Here is a 26,893-nt window from a genome sequence, read left to right as displayed (position 1 = left end):
AGAGGAAAAAAAAATAGAAGATAAAAAAATAATAATAATTACACTTCTAAATAATACCTTAAACTTTAAATATAAATTATTCAAAAGCTAAATAATATTTTCTTATATCATACTTATATTGTATAAAATTTATCCATTTTTTCCACACCAAGAGATACTTCTCTTGCAATTGATCTTTCAAGAAAGCCGAAATTTTTGCCATTTCCGCTAAGTAAGAAACTTTAAAAAACCATTCTTGCAAAGTAGGCAAAGATTCCTTCTTCCAATATTGCCCTATTAACAACCTAGCCGCAGTAATTAAATTTAACATTAAAATAATCTCTTTATCATCACAATCGAAAACAATACCCAATCAGAACAATTGTGGAGTAAATTTTATCCTTCTTTTAAAAATTCTTTGAATATTCCACCATATCTTAATCCAAAAAGCTTTTATACTTTTACATGACCAATTTTATTAATTTTTTACAATCTTTACAGCTTCGTGAATAGTGTGTTGTCTGGGTTCATATACTCAAAACAATCAATAACAATAAATTTCTCCAATTAATCAATATGTTAGTTGGTAATATATTTCTTGATCCTTTCTTCTTCCAATAATAATCTCCTTTTGTCTACATTAAGCAAATATAATTCTTAATATTTTCAGTACATACCAAGTTGAATATAAACATTTTTTTGTATTTAGGCATATGATAACATCAACATATAACATATTTTCTAATGCCTGATTAGAAACTTATATCTAGTCAGATTATATTGCTATGCTTCAGCTAATGAAGATTGTGGCAAATGTGTTCTAAAATCTTCCTTTATTAAATATATATAATACTGATTGTGATTAATGAGGAACATAATACTGAAGCAACAACTATAATCAGCTAGCAGATTTTCAGTAACAGATTTTGTTGTAAAAATAAGTTGCATTTCCCATTTTTCCTGCATAATAAATATATCTGCAGATTCTATTCCTGTAATAGTGGCTTGTGAAGTAAGTTTGTTATGGATTTTGAATTAACATTCTATATTATAGAAACGTCATTCTCTTCATTAACAGAACATAGCCTGATTTGCTGCTGTTTTGATTTATGAGACTGTTATTGTAGGCACTGATCACGGCAACTCTATTGCAGCTGATTTTGCTATAAATAACCAAGTGTCACATTAGTAGGCTTTCAAAAAGAATTCACGTTCATCTGATAGGGGTCAGAAAACTGGTAATATTTATTCCTGTTATTCCTTTGTTTTCCGCTTAACCATATTTACTGGCACAAATTCTTGAGAATAATTTCCACAATTTCTTTTCCCTGCAAAATCTCAATAATATTTTAATTTACCTGCTAAAGAGTTCTTGCAATTTTCTTCACAAGATTTCAGAGGGGATTTGTCATTGCCTTCTTCCCAGGAGTCAAGCTAGTTTTTGTGCCTAAAATGGGACTAGAACACATGGCCTCCTGGTCTCTAGCCCACTATATTGAACTAGCTCTTAACTATCATGTTCTCTACAACTGATTATTTTTTTAAAAAAGCAGACTTTTACTTCATGAAGGCAAAAACAGTTGTTTGGAATTTTTAGATTTTTAGATCCTTTGTATCTAAGCAATCCTTTCAGTAAACAAAACTTAACAGAATTTACTTTAAATAAGGTATAAGATGCGTATATGAAAAAAAGAAAATGGTGTGATCGTAGAGTTCTTCGGGTATTAAGGCAAAGCTCTTAGATGGGGTCCTCCAATGATAAAGGAAGAGAGGTGCTGAACTCTATCTACCAGCTTCAACAACTGAGAACAAGAAAGAGAAAGGAAAAAGGAGGGCTAAACACACCTAAAGTATGTTGTCCCTCACTATTTCACCCCATTTCCTTCAAAACTTAGCCACATGTGCAAACATCACTCACGCCGCACTTCTCTGAAGATTCCAGTTCAGAACTTGAAAACCAGATAACCAGTAGATAGTAATGTATACTTTTGTATCTCATTGCTGCCTAGTTTTTGCTGATCAGATAAGATAGTAATGGAGTAGATATGGACCAAAGACAGTCAGCAGATTTCTGATTCTGCTGTCTTTTTAAAATGGATGCTGTGTTTTAAAAGCATTACAGTTCTGCAGTTCTTACAACTTGCAACACATCACAATAGAGATGCTATTGGGGAAACATGCATTGATGCAAAATTGATTATATGCTATCATTTTAATTTTAAGAGCCTCCTAGAGCTTTAAGTGCAACAGAAGTATGAAAACTGGAAAATTTCTGGACATTTGCTTTTGTTACATTTTTAATAGCAATAACTTGACTACACACCAAATGACATTGAAGAATTGTTATCAATTTACCAATTTCATTTTGTGTAAAATGGAGGTAAGAGAACATTTTTGATAGCTTGAGGAGATGGCATTATTTGAATGAAAATGAACTCTTTTGATGATCAATAGGTCAGAGAAAGGCTGTTCTCTGCATTCTGAGATCAAGACGTCTGCAGGTAATGTTGTTGTTATTGATGTGTTGGCTTTAACTAGTTTTGTAAGCCTGGGAGAGGAAAATGCTACTGGAATGGAAATTATGCAAGTGCTATATTTGTCTAATTATATTTGTATGCAAATGCTATGTTTGTTTAATTAAATGTTACTTAAATTCATGTTTTTTTAAAAAAGGCTGCAGTACTCCAAAATGATCTGAAGTATAGACTAGGTTCTTTTGGATCTAGTACTATTACTGGAGCCTGAGGTAACCTCAGTGACTTGGAGGCTTCTATCCCCTTAGGGCAGGACACTGTTCTCAATGTAGCTTGTTATATGATTTTTATTCTTTTTAATTCTAACATCCCAGAAGAAGACTTCCATTCTGTTACCAAGAAAATGGCATGGCTCTATTCAAAATGAATCTATCTGGATAAATGAGACTTTATCTTACAATATATCTGACATTGACAAATATTGTTTCTTTACAGTCTTATTATTTTATGTATTTTAACTGATTATTTCATAGAATTTGTTTTTTACTAAATGATACAAACATACAGTGATCATCCTCACACAATCTTCTAACTTGTGCTAGCCTTATAACAGAAATGAATTGTCTTACAACTATAAAAAATATTCCTAGTAGTAGAGATTGTTCTACCTGCTAGTTCTAATATACCAGTGCTAGCATTCCCGACCAAATCATTAAATATCAAAAGCTTCCCATTCTGCAATTTCTAAAGTAAAACTAGGTTGAGTAGTCAATTGCCAGCTATTCCACAATTTGAATATATTTCATTCAAAGTTCAACATCTGCAGAATGGCCTCTTGTACAACACACAATTTAAAGATAGACACATCTACTTTTTTTAAAGGAGGTAAGACCTTTTCCTTTGCTTTGACTATAAATATCCTTACTTCTATGCCAGTGTGGAGCTTGATGATTTTCCCTTATATGTGATTAATGCTACTAATTGCTATTCATGCTTTTTATTAGTTACATAGAATTGAAAATATTTTTGCTAGTAAGGTTGCTTGTGGCTTGCTTGCTTTGGTTTTATGCATCTTAAAATTCATTTTGTATTATGCAAGCTTCTAGAAGAGTTTTCTCAATTTTATAGTGGGCCAGGATAAGACACTCTATAGACCAAGTCTTAATCTGGCTCTCATTATAGCTTCAAGTTAATTGAAGCTCCAAGCTAGATGAACAGATAGTATCCCTATTTGCAACCAGGCCGTGCAAGTGGTGGACTTGCACAAGTGGTAGGCTGGCACATGTGCACATGCATGCACAGTTCAACTTCTAAGTTGTTCATGTATGCACATGCATAGTGGCCCATCACTCACGCAAGATGATCTATGTGCATGGAATACCACTTGCATGGCCTATGCTCTTTCAAGAATATCCAAAGCAGTCTTCTACTCACAGGACAAGCACAGTGTGCTGATTCAGCATAGGGACTATTTTTCATTTCACTGCCACAAATTTTAAGAAGTAGACAAAGACAAACATAAGGTCAAGGTTAATATTGATTTTAAAACTCAACTTTTTGTTGTTATATCAAGTTTCTCTTTCAATGCCTGTTGCAGTGAAAATGTTTAATTGGTCATGTGTCATGCTACTGCAGTTCAAGATATTATCCAATAAATGGCTAAAATTGTTAAATTTCTAGCGAAACTTATCATTGTGCAAACTGCATGCTGAGCTATTGGAGTTAAAAGCTGTGATGGAGGTATATTGCTTTGATCCACAAAATACATTTATTTGAGAAATAACAAGAGGAGTGAAGCATGAAGGCTGCCTTGGCTGCAAATTGTATTTTTCCCACAGTGAATGGGCTGATGGAGATAGAAGCCTTAAATCTATAATTTCTTCCTACAATGGAAATATGTGGCTGATACATCTGTTTCAATTGATTTTTCCCTTTTTATTAGCCATTGCTGTAAGAGAACTTAGTTGCAGATGCAGGACTTACCTCTTTGTTTACTTTTACAATGGCCTGGTTACTGCAATGTGTCCTTCAGATCTGTATGTTTCAGATAGAACAGTTTTCAAAAGATTTAAATCCTGTGACACATATGTCAGTTTGAGTTGTTCTACTGGAATGTGTTTATTTAGTATATTGTACAGTAAAAAACAGAGTTCAGATGTTTATGTGTTGTTTAAATATGCTTAATATAGACCCAGTGGTTAATATGTTGGACTAGGTCTTAGAAGTCCAACACTTATTCCAAAGAAACTAATTGAAGCTCTTTGGCCTGATGGAATTTTTCTCAGTCCAATCATCAGTCTGTTCGTACAATAAAGTGAAAGTAGATGCCACCTGGATATACTGGAACAAAGGCAAGATAGAAATCTAACAGATCTTCATAATTATAATCATCACCATCATCATCTAATGAAGAATGGGTACTTTAATGGATGCCATTCATATCAAGCAAGCATGTAGTACCATTCAGAGTGGTAATCTGATTTCTCTAAAGTATCTCTTCCGTAATGAGGAAGCCTTCCTTATAGCATCTTCCTCATAGCATCTTCCTTGTTATAGTTCTTTTATTTTTTCATTTATCATGTTCAAATTATTTGAGTCTGGACCTTTTTTCAACCTCTTGTTGAAGACTCTTTTAAGCTTAGAGTTTTATTTCAGTTGCTGCTAATAATTGGTTGTGTTTGTAGCCTGAATTTTGCAGTTTTGATTTTTATAGCTGCTTTGGATAAATGAAACTGAATGCTGTAGCATGAGTTTGAGGAGAAAAATCTTAAAAGGGAGTGTAAAATATGTTTAAAACTGAAAATGTTTCCTAAGGTTAAATCTCTGCAAACTTTATAATTCTATCTTCAAAGCATCTGTTATGTCTTTCATTTTTTTTTAGAAAAAATCTGAATTTATCCTAGGACTAGTATTAAAAATATGTTGCTGAAGCCTATGTAATTTTTGCTTCCTTAATCTGTTTAGCCTTATAGGGCATTACATATATCTTGGAAACTGCAAGAATTTCCAGCTCTCATTTATAATGAGCTCATTAAGAATGAATCTCTTTGAATGATATAAAATGTATCATACCAAATTTCTTGCCATCTGGGCTGAGTGTTCATTTATAAGCTAAACAGCCAATGGACTGTTCTTCTATCTCTTCATTGCTTATGTCTAGTATCCTATTCACATCCTTCCTACAATCCTTCAAGTTCCAGAATACTGATCCTTTTGGATCTGACAGAAATATTTGATATACTTGATTGGCACATACTGCTATGTAGATTATAATTTTTGAGTATTCTTGATGTGCTGGTTATAGATTCAAGATTTTTTTTTGTTCCCATTATTTTGCAGAATGATATGGTGGATTAATCAATAACCTGCAAACTAGGAATGCTCAAAAGTTATAATCTACATGGCAGTATGTGGTGATCAAGTATATAAAATCCTGATATTCTGGGAATTTTCCACTATACTAAACAAAATTAATTCTGGGATCTATTTATTTACCTTTTTGTAATCTTTTTGGTGAATGATTAATTATTCATGAATCATGATTCATGATTAACTATTTTAATACCACTGCTATTCTAATATTAATATCTATTGGTTTCTTGTGATCTTTGATGACAATGTATAGTTAACTGTGTCAGCATGTTTTATTAGTGTTTCATCACAAATTCCTTATAATCTGAAGCTGAATATGGGGAAAATGAAGATTGTCTTTCCACCGTTTGTTGTGTTTTCATCCCTATTTTTCCTCCAAATTTCTAAATTGCCCTTCTACTTACAGTCTTGGGGTTTTACAATAAATGTTGTTTTATTTTTCATTTTATCAAAATTTGTAGGATTCAATATTTCTTTCTTTTCTTCATACTAGGGTCATCTCTAGGATCTGACCTTGCAACTTTGGAATATGTTTCCTCCTTGCCTTTATATCTGTGCAAGTTTGATTGCCTTTTAATAGTGTTTTACTAGTAATTTTATGGCTTGTTTATTTCACCTTATTCTGGTGATTTTCTAGTGTAATACTAGTTTTCTATAAATTAGGTACATACATACATTTTTACATATTGTCAGCTAAAGAGAAGTTCCCTGAAGATGGGTTCCAGCATGAGTTCAAAAGCTTGGAAGAATAAATCTCTGGTTCTGGTGACCGACCCAAATTAGATCCTGCAATGTTATCGTGTGACACAGTATATTTGTCTTGGCTTTTTTCCTCTAGGTATGTCCCAAGTCATTGGGCTTGGTTGTGTTTTAATTGTAAACATTGGTTTTATTGGTTTGGTGGTTAAATGTGAATTAATTTTCATGACATAGAACCTGGTGGTTATTTGAGAGAAAGCTTACAGTATCTCTAAACCAGTGGTTCTCAACCTGTGGGTCGGGACCCCATTTGGGGTCAAACAACCATTTCACGGGGGTTGCCAAACAATGCAGTCTGCCATTTTTCCCCCTTTTCCTTAGCTATGCTATTCCCTTTTATTCTATTGGCTTTTGAAAGCCAATAGAATAGACTCTCTTGAATAGAGTCTAATTCTATTGGCTTTCAAAAGCCAATAGGAATTGTCCAGGCTGTCTCTGCCCTGCTGAGCCTGCCAAAAGTCCCATTCTGCAAATGGTGCTGCACCAGTTGAGTAGTCCTCGACTTACGACCGGTTGAGTAGTCCTCAACTTATGACCGTTAGGGGGTCATGGCATTAAAAAGGTTGAGAACCACTGCTCTAAACATTTCTGCCTGACTGGAATGTTCTGGCAAAATGGATGCTCTGTAGGTCCCCTCAATTAACACTTGATATCTCATAGTACTAAGAGTGTTTGCCTTTTTTTTTTTGTACCTGTAGTCTCTGGAACAGTACCTTTCCATAGATACAGATGGTTCTTCTGTAAAGCCCTTAAGGCCTGATTCTATTCTCTGGCTTGGAGTTAGGATATCTGTGAAGTTCCTGTCATGTTTTTACTGTTATGGCTGTTTTTAGTCAGAGCTATTATATTTTGTTTCATGTATTTAACACTTTTAATTGTATATTTAGAAATTGTAAGCCAACCAGAGTCTGTTGGAGTGGATGGTCCTAATACATTTAATAAAATAATAAACAGTTTTATTCAATAGAATTGCATCATGCTTTGGTAACGGTGTGCTGTAAACAGATATAGACAACAATAATGACTAAACAAAAATCAACACTGAGGTTCTGATAAAACTATAAATCAACCATGTGATGCAGCTCCAACAACATCCTGGTACAGATCCTGGGAAAACACAGGTCTTCACTGCTTTCATGGAGGCCACCAAAATTGAGGCTATTCATGTTACTGGGAAAAGTAGTTCTATAAGGCAGGTGTCATGCAGAGAGATTCCTATCAGATAGTACTATTTCACTGAGAGAAACCAGAACATTATCCTTCCAGAGTGGGGATAGATTGTCCCACATTTAACTTCAACCCACACCACCCAAAGTTATAAATGTGACAAGTAGCATCTTAAATTGCACTCAGAAGACTACTGGGAGCCAGTGCAACTCATGAAGGAATGGTGTTACATGAGTATATCATGATAAACTTACTATTGGCCTTGTTACTTCATTCTGGACCAACTGTAACTTCCAAATGCTATTAAAGGCAGTCCCATATAGAGCAGGGCTTTTCAACCTTTTCACCCATTGTACCACTTTTAGGATATGGCAATATCCAAGTACCATCAGTCACCTAGCAAGGTGTCAAAAACTTGATGACCCCCCCCAAAAAAGGAAAAAAGTGATAAAGTATAGGTAGTCCTCGACTTACAACAGTTCACTTAGTGACTGTTCGAAGTTACAATGGCACTGAAAAAAAGTTACCCCAAGGCACAGCCGAGCAAGATGCCTGCCTGTCCGAGGTTTTCATTGTTGTGAGCATTTTTGTTGAGGATTGGCAGCGGGGGTGGGGTGGGGGGATGTTTGGTTTTTATTCTCCCCCGTCGGCTGGGTGGTTGTAGCAGATTTTGGTCACTTCACATGACCCTGGGACACTGTGACCATCACAAATATGAATCAGTTGCCAAGCATCTGAATGTAAATCACAAGACCCTGGGGATGCTGCAACATTCCAGCTGATCGGCGCTTCTTCTGGGCTAAGCGGAAGTGCCAGGATCAGCGCCAAGCTCCAGCTGGAGCCTGGTGCTGATCTGGCACTTCTACTGAGCCCTGACAGTCCCGAAGAAGCGCTGATCTTGGTGCTTCCACTGAGCCCTGACAGCCCTGCAGTTCCAGCCATCTCTCACTCAGGCTTGTGCGGTGCTGCCACCGGTTCAACTCATTCCCCTCCCCCACTACCACTTTTCTAGGATGGTCACGTACCACCTGCCAGTTGCCAATGTACCACAGGTGGTACCCGTACCACTGGTTGAAAAGCCCTGATATAGAGCATATTGCAATAGTCCAATTGAAAATTGACTAAGGCATGGATTGACCATGAATAATGCCTCCTCATGTAGAAAAAGGCATATTTGCTTTTAGTATACAGTTATTAAACAGTCACACTGCATCTGGCAGAAACCTGAAATAAAATCAGAATAGATGCTAGAATTTTGTAACTCCAAAAATGGGGGTTTCTCCTTATCGCTACAGGGGAAGATAAGTCAAATAATGACTCCAGTTTGAACAAATGTTATAGCAACCTATAGCAACCAATAATGGAATGTATTTTTGGCCAGCCCTTGCACTTAAGTGTATCATTGGATCTCCTAGAAATGAGGATGAATTAGTATTGATAATTCACCTAAGGAATCCTACGTATGCATATATATCTGCATATGTGAATGTTTAGGCTAACAGCAGGGAGAGAATTCATTTATTCATTATATCATGGATCAACTGACTTTAGTTCAAGGTAGAGAATTAGTTATTTCAAATCTTGTTTCATTCTATTGGAGACGTCTTTAACTAGATATTTAACTAGATACCATATAAATAGAAAGACATATCTCTTCCAAATAACCACTCATTTATTTAGAGGATCATCTCACCATCTCTGGTATAAACAGAAATTTTGGAAGTAAAAAAATGGGCAGCAAATAAAAATGATTGCAGACATCACTGGCTAAAAATTGGAAGCCTTTCAGGATTAATTTGAAGGTTAGCCAATGCATGGAGGGCATTGCCAAACTAATTTTATTCTTTTTGAAATGTCAAAGCAAGGTGTCTCAATTTTTTTCTTTCCTTCTCTGTGAAGTTGATTGTATATGTCTTACTTTTTCCTTTCAAATTTTATTCTTCCCTTTCTTTTACCTTCCCAACTATTCCTTTCTTTTAGCTTATCTTACCTTCTTTCCAACCATTGAACCTTTTTCTGATGGAGAAATGGAACGTGCCTCTCTGAATGTATTTGCATGGTTATCAGTGTAAGAAACAGAATAGTTGACAAAGTTCATAATTTATTGATTTGATAAATCAATATTTATTTTATCCATAATTAATTTGAATCAGTAATAATTAATTTAGTGTTTGTTCTCTTTTTGGAATATGACTTCTGATAGGTGTATCTGTATTTGTATATAAAAAGTATGTAGACATAAAATGGACCTAAAAGCACATACTATTGTGGAAAATGAAATTTTCAGGACTGGTAGGACTTGTGAAGATAGGGAAGCTAAATATTGTATTTTCCCATATTTATAATCTTCTTTGATCTCTTTCTCTTTTTTGGGAGGATAGAGGCAAGGGGATTCCTATTAACTTCAGATCTTCAGATAAATGTGTTACTTAGAGCATGAATAGAACCATTGAGCCAAACATTTAATGGGCAGTAGCCATGATTTTTGAATAAAGCAAATTATAATACTCATATGCAAATACTGGCTAGTGGGCTTCAAAAATAAAGACAATATGAGATGACAACAATATTTAGAGCTCTCTCTATTTCTTTGCTATCATCTATTGATAGTGATTCCTTGGGTGCATTCTGGATATAGTAGGGCTAGTTTTGTCTTCCGCAAGCTAGTGTCCTCTGGTATCCATAGTTGTGCTTACCTGGTGGAACAGCCTCCCCTCTGAGATGTGGAGGGTATCTACCTTCCTGACCTTCCTGTTAAGATGTGTTTTCGCTCAGGATATGAGTATTTTTGATTTTATGCTGAGACTGTTCTAGCGCTTGGTGAGGTGAAAGGACTTTTAAACTTTTGTCTTTTGAGGTCTAATTGTTGTTAGCGGCTCAGAGTTATTAATGTGGACGGCCATATAAAACTTTAAAATAAATGAACAAGACTACTTGTTCCTCAAGCTTCCAACCATCTACAGGACATGTAGCCAAGGCAAGCTAGATTAGCAGCAGTGTCAGCATCATGACCGCATAATGCTGACTGCATCTTTCAAATATGCTAAAGACAACACATTGTACAGAGATCTTAGTTTCATTTTCCTAAATTTGGCATATTTTTTAAAAAAATCTCCCAAATATGTTAGTCATCTTTTAATCTCTGAATATAACACTGTAATATAATAGAAAATAATACAAAATACAACAAGCAACAGAATGATGTCCATTGTTACTGCCATGGGATACATAGCATTTGGTTAGCTATGGGGAGATATATCATCAGGGACACTTCTGCATTATGGCATTACTGGCTCAGATTTCATCCCTACTAATCCTTTCTTAAATTACAATTCTCCCCATATTAATGTAGGAAGAAATTCTGAGAGTAGGTTCATATGCAGAATAATGGTGAATTATAATAAACTATCATGGTGCCTTCATTTTGTTATCTTCATTATCAAAAATAACTGAAATAAGAACTACAGTAAATATTGGAATTTAAGTTTGACACAAATTTATTATGATATCATAATGCAAATTAATCATGGTAATTTCTAAGTGAATAGATTGAAATATTTAAAGAGTGATGTATGTTATACACCAGGGCTTTTCAACTGGTGGTACGCGTACCACTTGTGGTACATTAATGAGTGGCAGGTGGTACGCAGCCCTGCCTAGCCAAGTGTAGTGGGGGAGGGAAACAGCCAGCACAGGAAAGGACTTACAGTGAGAGAGTCCTCTGGAGCTGCAAAGGCCCCAGGCTCACTTCTGGCTCACTCTCCCCCATGAGAAATGACGAGGGGGGTGGATACAGAAGAGCCTATAAAAGGAGGCAGTTTGGGCAGGAGAAGGTGAGAGAAAAAAAGCAGCAGCCTTGGGAGGAGGTAGAGTCAGCTGCACTGAAGGGGAAGAAGGAGGAGGGGGAGGGGGAGGGTGGGGGCAGAGGAGATCAAGCAGGCTGGCCATGAGCCGATCTACAACTGCTGTGGCAGCCACCTGTGCTGGCAGCAGCAAATAGGCAAGAAATGCAGCGGAGGAGGGGTCGCCCTCCAAGAGGAACGAAAAAAGGCAGCAATGGCTGGAGGTGAGGTATGAGGGAGGGAGATGGAGAATGGAAGGATTCTTATGTGCTTTTGTGACTTTGAAGTTCTGGGATTTGTGCAATGTGGGCTTTGTGTTCTTAAGGAGTGTTTGGCAATTTCTATTTGGCTAATGTCTCGTGTTAGCTTCTATTGCTCTGCTGTTGTTAGCTGTAAGTTTTGCTGCAAGGGATTTTGAAGTATTTTTCTCCTGAATGGATTTTGTCTGTAGCATTCCTTTACATTATTATTATTATTACTATTATTACTATTATTATTATTATTATTATTATTATTACTTAGGAATGGAGCCATTTGGGGAGGCTGTCTTAGTCGACAGCCAGTACTTACATTTTTTTCCCTTAAGTGCCGGCTGCGCTCCTTACTTTCCTTTCTAGCCAGTAGCTAATTCTTAAAGGGGAATGTGCCTTTTTAAGCTAGTTCACTCAGCTGCTTGTCTTTTCTATCTCTGGAGGCCTTTCCTTGTTTGATCAATATATGGAAGAGGGAAAATATGGGGGAGGGTTCAAATTCTTCCTTCAGAGGGAGATGGGAATGAGAAAAAGGGAGGCAGGAAAGGGAGGGAGGAAAAAAACTCCCGCCTTAGCACTTGGCCAGCAGCAGCTCTGCCATTGACTTTGCTTGTCAAAAGGTTGCAGAAGCGAATCACATGACCCTGGAACACTGTGACCATTATAAATATGAATCAGTTGCCAAGCATCCAAATATAAATCACATAACCCTGGGCATGCTGCTATGGTCATAAGTGTGAAAAATGGTCATAAGTCATTTCAGTGCAATTGTAACTTTGACAGGGTTTTTTTTTTGGTCATGTTTTTGACACCTTGCTAGGTGGTATATTGCCATATCCTAAAAGTGGTACAATCGGTAAAAAGGTTGAAAAGCCCTGTTATACACAAACGTGTTTTGTTTATTGTAAAGGTTTATAAACATAAAATGCATAATTTTTCATTTGGAAAAAAATACTGCTTATATCTATAGGGAAGCAAATAATCTGTCATAGTATTTAGCTAATTTGTTTTAAAGACTAGGAATGAACATCTCTTCTCCCACCTTCTCAAATAATCTTTTTTTAATTCTCTATAAGAATGATGTTTTAATCTTGAAGTCTCTGTAGGAAAAAAAAGAAAGGGAACAAAATATTTCTATGGATTATTTTAAACATAATTAATAATTATGTTGATACTTTTATTTTTGACTATATATTGTGGCAGAATGTGAATGAAAATGTGCACTCGGAATAATTAAGAGTTGCATTTGAATTAGTGATACTAAAGTCTTACTTTTTTATTATATACTCATTATAAGCAAGCTTTTATATTTCAAATCTCCTGTAGACCAGTATTCTCAGAAACTAGACATGAGGAAAGAAACTTCAATAATCTTTTATTTTGCACTCTTATATAATAGCTAAAAATTTGCTCTGAATGTTTTATATTTATATATTATTTCTTTATGAAACAGACATTTTCCTCTGCTAAATGCTTTAAGGTACTGTTAACCACAAGGTGGCATCATTGGTACAGCTGTAACTTCTAAGTTTTAGAAAAACAAATTTAAAGAGTAATACTTTGCATATTCTCTTCTGGTTAAATAGTTGTTGTAGGTGATAATAATTGAAAATTGATGCTTCATACAGTATCCAATGTTCAATGACTATTTTGAACTCTTTTTGGTTTCTTCTTTTGATAACTGGAATTTTGTATGATTTTGACACTGATGGATAAAGATTTTCTAGTTGCCTCAAAAATACAGAGATGATAACATTTAAATAGAAGTAACATTTAGAACACTTCTGGTATATAGAAGAAGCATTGGCTGAGGAACAATAAATATCTCCCTTATAACATTCTTAACCAGTTTACTCTAAGAATATTAGACAATATTTTATTGTTTCTAGAATCTGTATATGCTTGTGCGCTGGCATGTGAATCTTTATCAAAGAAAGAATGGGAAGCTGAGGTGCCATAATCATTTAGCCCAGACCCAAATCCTAATCTGTGTATTTTTTTTCAGATTGACTGTCTCCACTTTTTAGGGAGTAGGTAGTGCACATGTGGATGAGATTTCATTCCCAAATAAAAAAATGTTCTTTCCTAAAAAAATGTCACATCCTCACTCCAACCCTAGTCCTAACCATCTCATCATTTTATTGTTTTGGACTTTAGTCTACTTCAACATTTCTGAAGTACAACCACTCTTGCTTAGTAACTATCAGTGACTATTTGCAAATATGATGATAGTAAATAGAATAAATATATACATATGCGCATATTTATAATCAAATTTCATAGGGTTGACAACAAAAATATGAAACTGATTTAAGGTCTTGTCAGTTTCAAGCAGCAACACAAGCTGGCTGGAGGGTTGTTATCAACAAGTTAAGGTTACAGAGCTAACCTTGTTAACTTACAGTTAGCACTTAACTTAAAGCTTTGCACTGCAGAGAAAAGTAATTCAGTAAGAGACAGCTTGTTTAAGCAATTTCTTTACCCTGCGAAGGGGCAAAAAGGGGGAAGAAGGGTCAGGCACAAGACATGGTAAGAGAGAACTTTATTTGAATGAGATAGCAGCAACCAAAGAGCGCAGCATCTCTTTAATTTCTCAGTCATTTAATGACCACTTTGCTTAACAGCCAAGACATTGAAATAGAATGCGGTTGTTAAACAAAGAGTGGGTGTAGATCAAAAAGTAATCTTGTCCAGCATTACATTCTCACTGTACTCAACACAGTTACTATGGAGCACACTTTTGTATTTCTCCAGCAATTAGTAATGAGATATTCTTACTATTTTTACAGTACAAATGTTGCACAAAATCAAACATTATGAGTCATGTGCTTATGAACACTAGATAACAACATAAGCAGATCAAGGATTCTAATACTATGTCCCATTCATATCTATAATGCCATTATTACTAATTATTCATATTAAACATTATGCTGTTATTTCCTTGCTTTACCTCCAGAGTTCATATTTTTAATTTTTTTTTTTTCATTTTTCAAATTTGGCTTCTTGCATTTTATGAAACTTGGATTTGGAAACCAAAATCTAAAATAAATGTCACTTTATTTTTCTGGTAGATGTCATTTCTAACTTACCTTGTAAAAGTATATCTCTTCTGTGAATAATGCTTAATAAGGTTATCTTACTGATAATTTCTTATATTATGATGAAGACTACGTGGAGATAACCCACCCATGTTAACAGGGATCAGTGTTTGAAAAGAAGTCTGGCATTGATATATAGTAATCTGGTTTGACTCAATCATCATTCTTGAGTATAATATGGAGTAATAGAGCTTTCCTTTTCCTTTGGATAACTGTTATATTTTGTTACGTACTGTGGAACTCAATCACACACCTCACTAATTCTGCTATGAAGATTTCCTGAAAACAGTTTTTTTTCCCCCCAAAGGACATGCCATGACAACACAGTATCCATTTTATCCCAGGTCTCTATCTTCAGCCTCCATCTTATACCCAGTTCATTGTGAAGATGGCTCAGACTTGTCTTTAACCGTTCTAGTTTTAAAAATTATTTTTCCTCTCTTTCCACCAACTATGCTATATGAATATTCCATCACATAGCAAGGTAAATTCTGGTGATAACATGACTAAGTATTGGAATACCTACTTCCTTTGGCCATAATGAACAAAGTACCTTTCAAGCACTATATCAACTCCTTACAAAGATTGTTTTAGTGTTGTTTGGGAATACCACTAAAGGTTTTTTAAACTTTTCTTTTTTAAACTTCCCCCAAAGTGGTAACCTGTATTTTTTTTTTTTTAAAAAAAAAAACAAGTTGTGTAGTCTTCGTATTAGATTATTTAACATAGGATAGAGAGTTGGGCTTTACTAGTTGGTATTGCTAATTTTGTTACAAGACCAAACAGTTTTCCACTCTTCTGTCAATTATATATTTTATTTTGTGTGACTATGCTTTCTTTTGATATTATTAATCTGGGGGTGATTAATAATAATGTTATACTATGTTATATTCTTTAGGCTATTTTTGAGCATCGCCTGCTATGACCTTTTTGATTTTTGATCACAGCATTTCCACAATTCCTTAAAACTTCCAGCAATAGACCATAACTCTAGTTTACCATGCCTACCTTGCCCACCATGGCCTCTCTTGGATGGGTTTCTGAAACTCCAGTTTCCTTTTAGATGAATGTTATAATAATCAATTAAGGACTCATTCTTTCTATTCAGATCCAATGCAAGGAGTCTTTTAGAAGTGATTAATATTGTTTCTATCCATGACCAGGTACTGTATGAACACTAACTTACACTCTCCTCTATTATTCATACATGCCTCTGATGTACCACGTTACCAAATCATTAATCCACCGCTTTACTTATCATTCATCTTCTCAAAACACAGAATAGCTTCTTCTTGTCTAATCATCCTGACGTAGCTGCAAAAGTCTCCCTGACAGGCAATAGCAGCAACAAAAAATTTTTATCAGCTGAAAGACTATAGCTGCTAGGCTGGGTGTCCTATACCCTCCCTCCTAGCCTGGCATAATAGTGATAAAACTTTAAATTAAAAAGTTGTTCCTTGGGGGAAGTGTTGTAAAACATACACACACTTTAAATTGAGGCTAGAGTTTTGCAGATGTTAGAATCACATGTCCTGCAGAATAATTAAAAACACAAGTAAAACCTTGTGTTGAATTATCTACAGTGCTATAGATTTGGCATTAACTCAGATAAAAACAGTTTTGTAAATTTTTATTTTTTTCATATCTTTATTTTTTATTTCTTTATTTCTTGGCTTCCACAGTGAACTATGGTTCAAATTAATCAGTTCTGATAATATAGGTTATAGCTTCACAATATCATTCACCCATATATATATTTAATATTATGTATTGTCTTGGGCAAATAGAACATTTCCCAATAAGGATATGCATGGATGTAATTCTGGCATCACAACAGCACTAAAGAAATCTTCAGAGGATCAGCTTAACCTAATTAAAACTAGTATGAAGAAACTTATTTACACTCCAAAACAGAGCTCCCTGACTCAGGTAGCAAATCAGAAGACTGATAAAAATCTCTTTCAAATCAGTGCATATATAGCTGGTTGACAGCAATTGCTTTGGGGATTATATAGTTCTACCTTTTCCATTTCCAGCCTTGATAACTAAAAGCTAAAATATGCCTAGCAACAGACACTGCAGTTCTGGGATTCATTAATGAATCCAAATCATGTTATGGTTTCAGCAGAGCTTTTGGGTATTTTAATTTAATTAATTCATTCAATATATTGATCACTTGTCTTTAAAAATCAGTTTTCTCAGGTGACTTATAATCAGATAGTGGGTGTGGGCAGTGTTTGCCAGATATGGCACTTACTAGTTCCATCAGGGAAATTAGGACTTGTAAAGGATGATGGAGTTAGTGGTTCAAGGTAGGCTTTCAGATTTCACTTCCATCAGCTTTATCCACCTACCAAGCCTCTAATGCTTGTCTGTGATTTGCTTCACCACTACTGTGCTACTACCTCCAATATTATTGAGGAAGCAATTTTCAGACATTTCCTGTTTTCCCCAGTAACAAATTTTCTCTTTTTTATCTGCACATAAAGTCATGGTGAAGAGCCTGTTGTTGACTTTTCATTATTTTCGTAGTTTCAGAGGTTCTCTAATACTTCTCTTGGAAGTATTATAGACTTCCAAATGATTGAATAAATACAATGAAGAAAAGATTGGACAGCTTTGTCAGCATGAGTAGCAACAATATTGCCAAAAAACGCATGAATACACATGTAAACAAAGACTTGTTCAATGGCCATTACCCATGAAGGTATCTCCAAGCAAGTCTGTAAGCAAAGGTTTTTTTTCCACTTGAGATGGAAATTTGCCTAATCAGGTTCCAATTTATTTAGAAAACTCATGAAGAGTAGTTAGCACATCTTGGCTTTCTCCTGTACAAAAATATACTTTTTCCTGGGCTGGGCAAAGCTGGACCTTTAACCTTTTTTATCCATCTATTTAATATGGAAAAACCTAAGACTGGCAATAGAAATATAATCTAGTTGCACATTATTCTCATAAAAAAGCATCTTTTATTTCTGTTTCAGTAGCAGGTGAGAAATGACTTATTTAATAAGAGACATTCTTACAGCCTGACAGTATGTGATTAGTTACAATTTAAAAACTGACTGGTTACTAAATTATCTAAAACTTTGTACTTAAAAACTTTCATTGCAGATGTCTTGACTACATTGCTCCACTAGGAGGTAGCACGATACAAAAATATACATAAAATGGCTTCAGTGAGATTTTCCCTTAGCAAAACCTTGATTTTGCAGGGAGTCTTTTCATTTGCCTCCTATATCTAAGTAACACCATGTTTTGTGTCTCTTTTGTCGGACGTCAACTTTTGTTTCTGTAGCTTCCTGCAGTATAAATAAAAAACATATCAACATGATGGAACCTGGCATAGTGACTTATCTTACTGGCACATTGGCATACATGGATGATTGTAACTATTTTGATTTGGTACACAGCTCACCATGTAGTATCATGATGTTTATTTATTTATTTGTGTTGGAAATGCAGATGATTCAATTAAACAGGTTAATACGTCCATAGCCATTTGCCCCCTGCTATCTCCCACAATTATAGTAAATCTGCCACCTGTTTATTTCCATAAAAATTCAATTACTGCACTACTAGTTTATTCTTTTTATGTGAGCAATTAACAGCAGGATGTTCTTAGCTCAGAAAGATATCCTAATCTAGGTTTTTTTTAATTGCTTATATTTTACAGATGTTGTAGCTCAACCATTCCAAAATGAAAGGATAGGTTATAGAATTTCTGGATCAAAGGGTAGGTACACTTCAATCTCCTTATTTTGAAATAACCCTTGGAATTTTATTGTTCATTACTAGGACCTGAATTTAACAGAACATATACATGTGGATAGAATAAAACTCATAAAGGCTATCTAAAGACAGGTTGAAAGAGATAAGTAAATGTTTATTAAGCAAGTTGCATGTTCCAATAGAAAATGTTTCATTCCCTTCACTATGCATTTTTTTCATTCATAGTGCAGGGAATAAAATGAATGATAGAAGAATTTCCTGTAGGAAGCCAGTTAAGGAAAACAATCTAAGAATATAGTCTTCTGATTATGGAAAACAGAACAAAGACAAAGAAAAGAACAAAGCTATCTCAGCTCCTAATGTACAACATAATTAATAAGATAATAAATTTACAGAATCAATCTTTTGGAGTAATATTTCCAAAAAGGATAACCAATTCAGTATTCCAATTATGACTGGTCTTTTTGAAACAATCTGAGTCACAGTGAGATATTCAAGATAGCAGCCTTCCCCAACTAGGGTATTTTCCTGTTGGGAAAGAGTAGTCAACTCTAAGATTGATAAGCAAAGACTGTGGAAAGGTTAGGATCTGCACCAAATGTAGGTTTGGGGAATTGAACATAGGTTTATGAGATATTCTTGAAGTATTTTGTCATCCTTCAAGTGATTTCACAATGGCATTAAGGTAAGTTGTTGTTACGGCAGTTCTGAAACTTTAGGCCAGCAATAGAGAATAAGATTTTAGACACAGTAACAACGATGTTTTATTCAGATTTCTTTTTTTTAAAAAAAATATATTTTATTGGTTTTTTACAAATAGCAATCTTTAGTGCTTAGTAAACAGCATGTTGTCTTGGTTCAAAAATTTAAAAACAGTCAATAATAATTAATTTCTATAATTCCATAATCAATATATTAGTAATAGATTAGTTAATTATATATTTCCTTGATCTTCTCTTCTTCCAGTAGTATTCTCCTTTGTCAACATTAACCAAATATAATACTTAATACTTTCTATACATACAAGGTTGAATATAAACATTTTTCTTGTGTTTGTACAAATAACAATAACATCAACATATAACATCTTTTCTGATTGACTTATGTTTCAATTGTATTTGTAAAAGTCATCTTTAACTCACTATATGTCCTATTTTCAAGATTCTTATTTAAGTTTGTTTTCCCCTCAATATTCAAACCATTCTTATCAATCATAATTTTTTCAAAATTAATTACCTTTAAATATCCAAACTTTACATTCACGTACACCATCCCAATATTTTTACATTACATATATTATAAAAAGTACTATACTACTTATATATCTTATCCCTCTTGCTGTAGGGATATAGCCAAAATTTATCTATTCTTTTAACCATATTTAAATAAGTGTTTAATCATATAGTACTTCATCTGGTAAGCTGAATCAAATCTCTTGACTATAACTCTAGCCTTCTTCTTTTGCCAGGTAGCTTTCCAAGTCAGAATGCTTGCCTGGGAGTTCTTCCTGTATTTTTGTGAGTGTTGTTGGGAATGAAAAAGACAAGTTAAATAGGATGTACGTTTTTTGTCTCCCAAACTCTAATGATTCTCCTGGCAGTTCTGTAATCCATTTTGTTAGATCTTCTTTCTTATCCTCAAGTTTGTTTTGAAGTCCTGAAAGATAAAATATCTTTTTCATTTTCATTGTTGTGGCAAAATCTTGCTAATTTTCTTTTGTTTGTATTAAGCTGTAGTTCTCTTCATTTGTAGCTTCTGTATTTGGGTCATTTTCCTCTGATTTATGTTCTGTATCTGATTTGTTTGTTCATTCTTTGTCATAGTTTTCCGAGAATGTTTTAATTGTAAGTTTAAGTTGAAGATGTGCTCATTTATGTCATCAAAGTTGTTTTTAATTTCATCTTGGTTTGAAACAATTGTCATTTGACTCTGTTGCAGCATTGCATACATTTCCTCCTGGAAAGTATTTGCCTTGTCTTGGAGTGTTGCTCCTGCAGATCTCTGATGTTCCAGGCTGAGGCCTTCAGGAGGGAATATTAGGTGTGGTTTCCTGTCACTTTTAAATAGGTATGTAACATCCATTTTGTGTTCCCCTCCCTGCAGATAGTCTTTCACCAGTACCATAGTCCCTATGATTAGCTTTATCAAACCAGCCAATCTTAAAATCCAAACAACCAAATCTTATATAGTTCTTATCTTTATGTATGGTTTTTGTAATCCAATGTGTTTCCAATTTGTCAATGCACTATTGAAACCAGTATTTTATAACAGTTCTTCTGTTCAGGGGTCCAATTAATAACCAGCCAAAATTGCAGTCCAGAATGTTTAGCCACCTAAGCGTTTTCCAGTAAAACTTCCCCCCTAGAAGATTAGCCAAAAGCCAAGGTTTTTCTTTCTCTGCAAACAATTCTTGAGCTTAGAAATCACAGCTCAGTAAATATTTATAATCTCAGAAGGTCAGCAGTTTTTAAAACAAATGTGGTTCTCACTCTGTAGTAGATAGCCCAATATATTATCTTTTCTCTGTCAGCTGTTCTTTATTTGGCTAAAGTCTCTAGGTTCAAAGGAACTGTCAGACCTTCAAACACTCTGAATACAGCCATGTTTCTTCATTTTTTGGCTACCACAGCAATGGGAGGGGGAAGATACATTCTTATAGTTTTATAGTTTAGTCAAAAAAATAAATTTTGTGTGGGAGCCAAGATCAAGCAGCATAAGTGTTTGGCGGGCTGGAGCTACCGTTAGGAAGCCTGCCAAAGGTGTTAATTGGGGATAGTGATTTATGACACACTAATGGGTAGGGAGTTTAACTTTTACTTTGTAACCTTTTTTTGAGGGGGGGGTAACTTTCTGTCTTGGTTTCACATTTGTTCACCTTGGTTTCACCTTTGATATTATGTAACCATTAAAAGTGTTCCTTGAGGAAAGCAATTGCCTCAGAGTTCTTATTTCTACTGGTCTCATTTATCTGAACCATGACAGGAACATGTTTTTCTCTATTTCTGAGTGTCTTGCCAATTCCTGAGTCAATGCGGCTGTAGTATTATACTCTAATCCTCCACTAGATGTCAGTAGCTATTCATTTTCCAACTTTTAAGCAAAGAATTATTTTCTTATATTTTCTTATAACTTCATCAATACTCTTTTAGATATGGACTCTTAGCAGTTTTCATAATTTTCAGATTTATCCAAACTGTAGTATTATTAACTTCAATATATTTCTGTCTCCCATAAACATTAATTCGCTGCTTCCTTCTATGGAAGGGTAGGAGTAGTCCCCTCCCTTCTCACTTTCGGAGGATTTTTTGCTTTTTGGAGATCTTTTCCAGGAAATCAGTTACAAAATAGGAGAAAGAAGACTGATATTCTCACCCAGTTCCAAGCACATTGTTCACATTTGTTCTGGTTAGTGCTTTTGGACTTTGGCTGCAGGTAGCTTGGGCTAGTCAGCTAGGTGTGGCTAGCCTTTCTCCTGTTGGGTTGGAGAGCTTCCCCTGGACAAAAGCATTGACTACCATCATTCTGTGATCAGCAGAGGGCCTCTTCTTCTTCGTCACCTCTCCGGGGTGATTTTTGACCCATTTAGGGTCCCCTGGCAGGGTGAAACCAGCTGTGGGGTATAGAGCCCCACAATCCTTTGGCCGCGTCACTATAATGCAAGACAGGAAATCCCTGTTTTGTCAGATTTCTATTATGCTATAAAGCCATGTCATTTATGTATAAACAAAAAGATAGTTGGGCATGCTGATATTGATTGACTCTAGTGTCTCGATGCTCAAATATTTACAATAAGAGTTGGAATGACACTGAAATTTTGATCTCTTAACTTTTGAATGCCAAGTGCATACCTATCTGTACAGTTTTTTCCACTTTCACCTACCAGTTCCTATGTGTGGAGAATAATGGAAATATGCAGGAAGTAAATAAAAAGAACTGGAACATTATTTAAGCCCATTAAGAACATTTGGAAGTGATTGAGGCAACACATAATTAATTCATTGAAAGTTTGAGAAGGAGGAGGTACAGTAGTATAAGATTTATAAAATTCTGTCACTGTAAAACCAATGGTTTTAGCCTTCTTGTGGAATTGATTTTCTGGTCTGGTCTGCCTAATGGGGTTGATATTTTGTGACCTGAATGTCTTCCTGGATGATAAAAGCTAGTCTTTATTGTTCTCTTGCTTTTTCTGAACTTGATCCCATTTCTCTGAATTTTTTTTGAACTCCTCATAGTATGTAATACTTAAGGTGGGTATCATCAAAGTAGAATAAAGTGAAATTGTTTCTTATGTGGAAATTATAATTCTATACATGTATCTTAAAATAATATTTTTTTTTCTTGCAAACAGATCAAACTACTGGCTTGTACTTAGTTTGCTAAATTCTACTGTTTAGTTGCATTTAATTTTACTAAATTACTATTCCCAGGTCTTTTTCATAAATACTACTACCAGGCTAGTATTCATATCTTGCATTTGAGTTTTCTTTCCTACTTGAAGAATGAAAGTTTCAAACCTGTCACTTTCAGTATGTCTGCCTAGCAGTGCTATATGATTTAGGATATTAACCTAAATATTCAAAATTTTTGTTTGAAAAATTTGTTAAACATTTAATCTGTTATGTTCAAGTAATTAATGAAAATGAGTGTGAGAGTTGGATACTAAGAATGGCTGATTGAAGAAAAATTGATGCCTTTGAACTATGATGCTGGTGTAAATTATTGCATATACTATGGACAGCCAGAGTAACTAACAGAGAAGTGTTAAATTGTATAAAACCAGACACATCACTAGAATCATAAGACTACATCTGATTTACTTTGGCCATGTTATGTGTGCAAATTCATTGCAAAAGGCAATGATGCTAGGAATGGTTAGTGGAACAAGAAGAAGGGGCACACAAAGAATACAATGGCTTAATAACATCATATCTGATACAAAGTTGAACATCTAACAATTGAGAGAAACTGAACTTGACAGGATAGCATGGAGAGTCCTTGCCTATAAAGTTGCCAAGAATTGGACATGGTCAATAGTTAAAACAACAACAATTAATGAAAATATGATATAGTAGAGGATAAAGCATGATTCTTATGCATCCCATCTGAAAATTTTCTCAGGGCAGTATATATATATATATCAATACCAAAGAAAGGAGTCTTTATAAGTGTGCAAACTATTGTATAACATCAATTTCAGATACTGACACAATAATTCTTTGGATCATTCAGTGCAGATCAAATGCTTACATGGAAAGGGAGATGTTCAAGCTGGCTTTAGAAAAAGATGAGGAACAAGACACATTATTATTGATGCATGTTGACTACCGTAAATGCCGGTGTATTAGGCGACCCGGCGTATAAGACGACCCCCGTCTTTATAGCCGGGCCGCATTCCTAGAACGTGGTCTTATACACCGGAAACTACCAGTATTTCCGGCGTATAAGACGACTCGGTGTATAAGACAACCCCCGTCTTTGGCGCCGATTTCAGGGCTCGTGGAAGTCGTCTTATACGCCGGCATTTACGGTAACTGAGAAAAAAAGAAAAATAAGCAAAAAATGTAAATATATCTTTAAATTAATTATAGGAAAGTGTTTAATTGTGTTGATCATGTCAACCTATTGAATTTATTCAGAAAAAATGAATACCTTGGAACATCTTATTGTTCTCATACAAAACCTATACCAGTGATGGTGAACCTATGGCATGTATGCCACAGGCAGCACTCAGAGCCCTCTCTGTGGGCACGTGCACCATGCCCTGGAGATGGCAACTGCCCCTCTTCAATCAGCTGCCCACTAACTTGCTGAGGTCCCATGTGGCCAGATGCATCCCGGCATTGCTGGTTTCCCTCCCCCCCATCCTGTCCCTCCTGGCCTCGCATGCTCTCCTTTTCCTGGGCACGACCCAATGCATCGCCTTTTCAGCTGTCGACCGGCCATCCAGCTCAATGGTGGCTTCTTTGAACTGCTGGCGGAAGGCTGCGGAGCTGCTGATGGACATTTGGCCCCCATGAGCTTGCTGGCATCTGTGTGCGGGGGCCGATGGTGTCAGGCAGCAGCCGCCCCAGCCCTTGCCTTGCCCCATGGCAATGGCACCCCCCTGCCTTGCCTCACCCCTGCCTCCTGCCCCACCTGCCAGAGATCCCCTGGATCTCCCCCACCCCTGCCCACCCCACACAGGCATTCCTCCCCACGAGCAACATTGAGGTGACCATGCCCACCTTGGCCACACTCACCCAATCTGCCATGACCACCACAACCACGCCCACCTGGCACCCAGTGATAAATAAGTGGGTTTTGGGTTACAGTTTTGGCACTCAGTCTCTAAAAGGTTCGCCCTCACTGACCTATACCTAAATCAAGAAGCCATGCAGGACAGAATTTTCCATCCCAAAGCTACATCTATATCTAAGTTATAGTTCCACATGCTTGATGTCTTTTTTCCCTTGGAAAAATATCTGTTCTTCTCCCATAGTTTTTCACAAAACAATGTACAGCAATGGGTAGATACATGGGGTTCTCTTGTATGTTTTATAACTGCCTCATTCAGCAGTCTCTTCTTCAACCACTGAACCAGTGAGATCCTGAAATTAAAAATTAATCTCTGCCTTTGGCAATGATCCATTCACATTCCTTTGATCCTCCTTGGAATCCTCAGATCTAAAAACTCTGTTTGATCACTGTTCAACTCAACTGGGAAGGACTACACAATTTTCATAAACAAAAGTTATAGCTGAAGATTTATATGAAAGGTAACTGCATGAAAGGGCACAAGGTAAGGAATGGAGCATTTGGGTTGAAAAGGCTTAGCTGGTAGTATCCACAGTGACAGCTTCAAGTGTCACTGAAGAGGTGGATGTACTTTTTGTACAAAATACTTTATTTGCTCAGTCTCTTCTTCTTTGACATGTGAATGGCAAGTTATTTCAGTCAGGTTCATGGGGAGGAATGGAAGGGACATCCTGAAACAGGATCTTTTTAAAAAGGCATGTCCTACCTTAGCTGCTTTATCTCAAGACCAAATTGCATTATTGTATTTGTTAAAAGACTGAACAGCTTCCTGATTTATTTTCTTCTTTTAAAATTTGATTTTAGTATGCCTTCCGATGCAATAATTTGCCAATTTTTCATGTGGATGCTATTTCACTACAACAGCTCCCAAGATGAAAGTGAAGAGGTAAAGACATTTTATAGTTGTAAAAATGAAGTGAAGGGACTCGTAGGTCCTATAAATTTGTTGATGTGTTAGCCATGGGTGGTAGGGTTGATTAAATTAGAGAGTTAATAGTATATCCAACAGTAGAACATGGCTAGAAAGTGCAACAAAACTCCCTAGTTGCACAAATACTGTGATTTACTGAGTTGGAAAATGTAAGATATTTGTTCCATATGGTGTTTCAAACGAAGAGTCAGATCTACCTGTAGAATGAACTGCTCTGCACCCCCACTTTAGGACAGTAGTACCAGATTGTGGAAAGGGTTTTTGCAAATAGGAAAGTCTAACATGCAAGCAATAAGTATCACTGCAAATTAAATGTGTTTTGTTTCTGGCGAGCAGACACCAAGGCCAAGTGGCATCTGGCCTCTAAACCTTACACAGGTGGACATCTCTTTGGTAAGGCGCTAGAGCCATACCTAACCGAAGGTAAGGACAAATGTAAAACCTTGGTTAACACATCAAAGAAAGGAGATAGACGCTGGGGGAACTTGTCGCAGAGTAACTACAGAAGGCAGTCCTTTCAGCCAGCTCCATCCTGGGACTGGGCCCAGGCCTCTCACCCCTGCTTTCAGAGACAGGAACGACAGCAAGATCGTTCAGCATACAGAGGCAGATCACAGTTCCAGACCAAGCGGTCCTTTCGAGGCGCTTTAAGCGAGGCAAGTGATCCTGCAGCCTCACCTCCCATAGGAGGCCGGCTGGCCCTCTATTCCAGCATTTGGGCGGCCACCACTACAGATGCATGGGTGTTAGATACCGTCACTCAAGGTCTGAGACTAGAATTTTGTTCCCATCCACCTGACAGATTTCGCTCTTGTCCTATTTCAAAGAACAGGACCAGAGCTGAACTTATGTCAGAGGCAATAGCTCATTTATTGCAAATACAAGCAATTGAACCAGTACCACAGGACCAAGAAGGACGAGGGTTTTACTCAAACCTTTTCGTCATTTCCAAGACTTCAGGGGGCTGGAGGGCGATCTTGGACTTAAAAGG

At 36.0% G+C, this 26,893-nt stretch overlaps 1 long non-coding RNA gene across 2 annotated transcripts; it reads left to right on the top strand.

Annotated features, from left to right (window-relative positions):
- Positions 1 to 628: 628 nt before the first annotated feature.
- LOC120308382 lies at positions 629 to 26,332 on the top strand. 2 transcript variants are annotated; one of them, XR_005556837.1, is made up of 4 exons: positions 629 to 2,480; positions 18,622 to 18,681; positions 20,616 to 20,744; positions 25,776 to 26,332. It is a non-coding gene; the product is annotated as an uncharacterized LOC120308382 (long non-coding RNA). The 2 variants fall into 2 exon arrangements; XR_005556836.1 differs by lacking the exon at positions 25,776 to 26,332 and having other exon boundaries at positions 20,616 to 24,111.
- Positions 26,333 to 26,893: the final 561 nt, after the last annotated feature.

This window comes from Crotalus tigris, unplaced genomic scaffold (assembly GCF_016545835.1).
Source record: "Crotalus tigris isolate CLP2741 ecotype Arizona unplaced genomic scaffold, ASM1654583v1 scf7180000017903.3850313, whole genome shotgun sequence".
NCBI classification, from domain to species: Eukaryota; Metazoa; Chordata; class Lepidosauria; order Squamata; family Viperidae; genus Crotalus; species Crotalus tigris.
Note: the sequence above shows the minus strand (reverse complement) of the source record. Positions and strands in the feature narration are given on the sequence as shown.